Here is a 5,949-nt window from a genome sequence, read left to right on the forward strand (position 1 = left end):
AAATATGTACAAAGTAATTTCAGGGGTAGGGGCATTATCATTTAGAGAGGAGGTATCAACAAAGCTTTCCTGTGAAAGGGGCCTTTGAGCTGAATTTTGAAGGAAACCCCAATTCTATGAGGTAAACGTGAAGAGAGAATGAATTCCAGACATGGGGGAGGGGGCTGTTTGTACAAAGGTGCAGAGATAAGAAGTAATGTGATGTGTATGGGGACAGCAAGCTGATCAGGTTTGCTGGAATACGGAGTGTGTAAAGAAAAGTAATGCACAATAAGACTATAAGGTAAAACTGGAGTTAGATTGTGACGTGCTTCAAAAGCCAAGAAGATCTTATGCATTTTATTTATTTATTTGCTTTTTGGAGGGGGGAAGGCCGGGCATTTGGGGTTAAGTGACTTGCCAAAGGTTACACAGCTAGTTTTGTGTTGTGTCTGAGTGGGGATTTGAACTCAGATCCTCCTGACTCCAGGGCCGGTGCTCTATTTACTGCACCACCTAGTCGCTTCCTATGCATTTTATTTTATGCATTTGAAAACATCTTTTGGGAAAGGGGTCTACTAGTTTCAGACTGGTAAAGGGTCTTTGACACACAAAAAATTAAAGACCTCTTGCCTAGAGTGGGGGGAAGGGGGTTGGGGTGAGGCTAATGAAGTTACTTGAACAAGGGAGTGACAAGTACTTTAGAAATAACAATTTGGTAGCTGTGTTGAGGATGGATTGCAAAGGAGAGAGGTCAGAGTCAGAAAGACCAATTAGAGGTTATTTCAATAGCCTAGGTAAAATGTGATAAAGATCTGAATATGGGTGGTGGTCCTTCAAGTGGAGAGAAGGGTGCATGTACAAGAGAGGCAATGGTAGTATACATAACAAGACTTGTGAGGAAGGGGGAAGAGTTGACTGTAACTGTGAAGATACCACCTTAGATTAATGGAAGGATGTGGAGTCTTCAATAGAAAGTGAAGGTAGGCATAGAAGAGCATTTTGGGGGGAAAGAATGAGTTCAGTTTTGGACATGTTGAACTTGAGATGTCTATCAGATAACTAGTTGGACATTCCATCAAAGCAACAGAATAATTCATAGAACACTAGGTTTGGAGTCAGGAAGACTTAGGTTTGAATCTTACATCAAACACTTATTAATTGATCCTAGCAAAGTCAATTAACTTCTCTGGGCTTTGGTTTCTTCATCTGAATAATAGGTTGGTTTCAATGACTTTCCAGTTATAAATATGTTAAATTGTATCCGATAGGCAATTGGAGAGGTGGATCTAGAGTTCAGGAGAAAAAATGAGGCTGCATATATAAATCTGGGATACATATATCAAATAATTGAATCCATGAGCACCAAGAGCAAGATTAGAGAGCATAGACATATAAAAAAGGCCGGAACAAAATCCTGTGATGTCGTCCCTGTAAGGGAGTTGGACACAAGAATGATGATCTTGCAAAGGAGACTTAAATCTAACAAGAGTAATGATATGAAAATCCAGGGAGGAGATGTTGTCTAGGAAGAAGGATTGATCAACAATATCAAATGCTACAGAGAGGTTAAATGAAAGTTAAGGACTGAGAAAAGGTCACCGAATTTAGCAATGAATAGATCTTTGTTGACCTTGAATCAGTTTCAGTTAAGACAAGAAGCTAGATTGCCAAGGGCTAAGAAGTTTGTGTGAGCTGATAAAATGGAGGTGCCAAGTATAGATAAGATTTTTCTAGACGTTTGGCTGTGAAAGAGAAGAGATACAGAAAACTGAGGAGAATAATAGCATCAATTTTTTTTAAAAATAAGGATGGGAGTGATCAGACAAGTATATGAAAAATTTTCATGATTATCTATGGCCAATTTAGAGTTACTTCAAGTTTTTAAAGTTGCTACTTAGGGAGAAACTACTTAGCAAAATGAATGATGTTGAGAATTATGACAGATATTAAGGTCCTTTTAAATCCACAAAGATTATTCAGCTTTGAATTCACACATTTCAAATTCAACTGCAATAAACAGTGTGATTTACTCAGTTTAAACTGCTTCAGGCACTTAAGCTGATTGATTGATAGTGGAGGGGGCAGATGAATCAGTTGAAATTACCTTTTTTGGTATAGTCTATTAAATAATCAGTGTTAACTTTACTATCTATTGGAGTGCGTTTGTTGTGTGTGTTAGTCTTGATTCTGGTGACTTTGATTTTAAGTTCATTTTCAATGGAATAAAGTAGTTTTATTTTTGTGGGAGTTGTACTAAAAATATCCAACAATCTGGACCACTGCCTCTTGCTCTCTCCATCCTGGGGGAAGGAAGTGGGCCCCCCCAGTCGTAATTGGGAAAACTGTCTTCAGGAAAGTTTTCTTTTCATTTTGGAGTGCTTCAAAGAGCTTAAAAGAAAGGCCAAATGCAGATGTGCTTATTACTCTATGGAATCATGCAGAAAGTTTTGTCACCCATAAAACACAGCACAATTGAAAATACAGATGTAAATCTGAACAATTCTATAAATCCTTTACCTTCAAAAGACAATGGGTCAATCAAGAGGCACAGAAATGCAGATATCGATGTTTATTTGTCATTTCTGTGGGACAGAGATGGAAAAAGAAAACTCAATTTTCATGGAGTAATGGTTATAGAAGCCATTACTTCTAGAGAACTTGACAATAAAAAAAAATCTATAGATTTAAAAAAGTAAATTTTAGACTAGTAGAACCAGAAATCCTGGAATAACATTCCTAAATTAAATCACATCTCTGGATCTTAGTTTCCTCTTGTGTGAAAAAAGGCTGTAGGCTAGATGGCCTCTAATGTTCCTTGCAGCTCTAAATCCTGTTTGCTTAAGCTACCCCAGCTGCTTCACTTCTAAACCTAAAAGACCAAGTTGTTCATTTGTTCAGTCTTGTCTCTAGCAAGCTAGGTCCTTCTATCCTTCACTACCAAAGTTCACAGTTTGTTGTTTTCATGGCACCATCTATCCATCTCATCCTCTGCCATCCCCTTCTCCTTTTGCCTTCAATCTTTCCCGACATCAGGGTCTTTTCCAATGAGTCCATTTTTCTCATTATGTGGCCAAAGTATTTTAAAAGCATTATAAAGTACTATGTACTATTCAGATTAGGGCAATTAAGGCCCGACCTTGAGTCTTAATTCTATGGCTGCCCATTACTCACTCTTTATGACCGTAGAGTCAAACTCAAAAGAGCAACAGGAATCAATAAACCGCATGAGGATCCCTGCGGGTCACATATTGTCTCAGAAAACCACAAGTTTATGTATTTTTTTTAATAACACACCAATGCATTAAAATTACATAGGAACTACATCATAACGTGGTTCAAGCTGCATTTGGGAAATGTCGTGGGTCCGAACATCAGCCGGGGGTGGACGCCTCTGCTCCACAATCTGCTTTTGACAATCCAGTGTCTGCCTGTGAGGTGAAGAAAATGATGTAGGCTGGTGCAAGACGAATTAGAGTTGCTCCTTCGTTTCAGATCAGCATAGGGTTAAATATCTACACTACACTGGAAACACAATGAGAACGTGGATGCCCCCGGTCTAGACCTATTTTATTTACTTTAAAAAAAAGGATCCACTTTCCCGTCTCCCTCCCATTCCTGCGCCTCTAATTGAGAAAAACAAAGCCAAATTCTTGGACTGGCCACGTCAAAAAAACCTTCTATCTCCACGTGGACCATGAGTCGGCGATGCTTCAGGAAGCGGGCAGCCCGTTTCATCATGACTCCTCAAGAACTTATCAAAGCTTCCCAGCAGCAAAGTCACTATGCTACAGACACAGAGGCAGCGGCGTGCGTACATCTATCTACCTGTGAAACTTTACCAGGACATTTCATTTTGACCTGACCTGGAAATCCTCATCAATTCAGCCTCGTTCAAAATGATCACGCACCTACTAGTGCCAGGCACCAAGACAAAAGCGAGACTTTCTCTTTTAAAGCTTAGTCGTCCCCTAATGTCAGGGTTCTGCTTCAAATATCCCAAATCCTGACTTCTTCACTGTATTTCTTACTGGCAAAAAAAAAAGTATCGCCCGCGTGTGGGCTTGCCACGGAAGGGATAGGCTTCGTTCTCAAGATGAGAGAGAGAGGGGCAGTCCGTCCTTGGGACGCCTCCGCGGGCTGCACGGCCCGGCCCGGGCCATGCCTGCGGTGAGTCGGTGCGGGCCGCAAGACCGCCTCGGCATTTACAGCGTTTCCATTCTGCCCTTCGGGACACGGGCCCGCGCTCTGCCCGGGACACACGCCGTGACCTTGGGCCAAGCCTTGAAAGAGGTTGCCCCAGCTTTCCGAGAGCGGAGTGGGTCTCTCCTTCACCCACCCGTGCCCTTCAGGGCGGAGAGGCAGTCCCGGGAACGCGGGGCCTGGCGCACAGCGAGCACTCCCAGGCCGCTTCGCTGCCCCCCGGGGCGGCCAGGTAGCGGGGGGAGGGGACTAGGAGGGTCAGAGGGAGGGGGGGCGGTCGGGGGGGGGAGGGGGGGGGGGGGGGTCTGGGGGGGGAGCGTCAGGAGGGGGGGAGAGCGTGAGGGGGAGCGTCAAGCGGGAGGGGGAAACAAGAGGAGGGGGAAGGCTCGGGAGAAGGAGCGCCCCTCCCGCGACCGCGCGGCGGCCCCCGACGCCTTTTCCCCGGCTCAGGTGGAAGGGAACGCGGAGGGAGGTGGGGCGAGGGAGGGGCTCTCCGCGGCCACGCGGCTGCCGAGGGGGCGTGGCCACAGAGCCCTTTCCTTTCTCTGGCCTTTTCCCTCCTTTCCCCGCCCCCCTCCCTTTCCGCCCCCGCAGTAGGAAAAGTGGGAGGTAGGGAGAAAAAGGGGAAAAAAAAAAAGGAAATAAAGTCATCGAACTATGTCTCCCGTCGCGTGACTGGCGGTTGCGAATGAAACGGCTCTCCGGCTCGCCGCGGGGCCCCTCACTGCCAGCTGGAACCCTCGGGTCCCGGGGGCTGCACCCCGCCAGCCGAAGCCCTTGCGGCGCAGGCGCAGTAACCACAGTGGCGGCGGCGGCTGCCAGTCCCGGGCCCAGTCGACGGTCCCCAGGCCGAGAAGCCGCAGCTTTTATGTCTCCGACGGGGGCCGAGTCAGTGGCGCGCTGAGAGCCTCCGGAGGGGCAGGGTGAGTGTCGTCCCCGAGCCCGGCGTGCCCGGCGTGCCGGGCCGCGGTGTCCGCTCCCAAGGTGAAAGGGAAGCCAGCCAGGCGGAAGCCGCGTCCTCGCGTCCTCCCCCCTGGGTTTCGCGGGGAGCCCCCCCCCCCGTGGCCGGCCGGGCGTGCGGAGCCGCGCTGGTGGGTGGGCTGTGCCCCGACCCCCCGCGGCGAGGGATGGGGTGGGGGGAGGTGGGGACGCGCCGTGCGCGGGCGGCCTCGCCCTGCCCGGGGGCCGGGCGGGGTGGGAGGCTGAGTCCGCCGCGTGTCGGTTCTCGGGGGGGGGGGGGGGGAGGTGCTGCAGGTGAGCAGGGACGAGGCCCTCTTCCTGGCGTTGTTTCTGGGGCCTCTGCGCCCCGTCCGCCCGGGCGCACCAGGACGCCGGCAGGGAGATGCCTCACATCCGGGCCAGCCCTAGTTTTACGTCCCAAACTACCAGCTTCTCTGTGCGGGGTCCGGCAGGTGAGGGCTTTGGCTCTCCAGGAGCCCCGCCCCCTTGAGACTGTGGACGGGGCGCGGACGCGGTGGGCTGAAGCCGTTTGGGGATCCAGCGCAGTGCCTTGGCTGCGGGTGACCTTGTGCCGGTCACTTGACATCCTTAGGCCCAAATGTCATCACCTGTAAAATGATCCGGGGGCCTTCCAGCTGTTGATCCGTGATGGGTTGGTGTTTTATAAATGCCGGCTGTGGTTGTTAGTGTCTTGTGCAGATACGATGGAAAGTTCATGAAAGGCAGTGTCGTTTGGCTGGACTCTCACCGGGAGAGCGGTCCGAACCGGCCCGGGTGAGGTGCATTCCCCCCAGACCGAACCGGCCC

At 49.1% G+C, this 5,949-nt stretch overlaps 1 protein-coding gene across 3 annotated transcripts in view; it reads left to right on the plus strand.

Moving 5' to 3' along the window:
- The first annotated feature begins 4,529 nt into the window (after window positions 1-4,529).
- DENND4C (DENN domain containing 4C) overlaps window positions 4,530-5,949 on the plus strand; it is a 135,018-nt gene continuing 133,598 nt past the window's right edge. For all 3 annotated transcript variants that reach the window (XM_069087917.1, XM_069087919.1, XM_069087918.1), the window contains exon 1: window positions 4,530-5,105. The gene's annotated coding sequence lies outside the window, so the exon portion shown is untranslated. The remainder of the gene's footprint in view (window positions 5,106-5,949) is intronic.

The sequence above is a fragment of the Petaurus breviceps genome, unplaced genomic scaffold (genome assembly GCF_028583685.1).
Source record: "Petaurus breviceps papuanus isolate PSGF00001 unplaced genomic scaffold, PetGlider_PUasm1.0 183, whole genome shotgun sequence".
NCBI classification, from domain to species: Eukaryota; Metazoa; Chordata; class Mammalia; order Diprotodontia; family Petauridae; genus Petaurus; species Petaurus breviceps.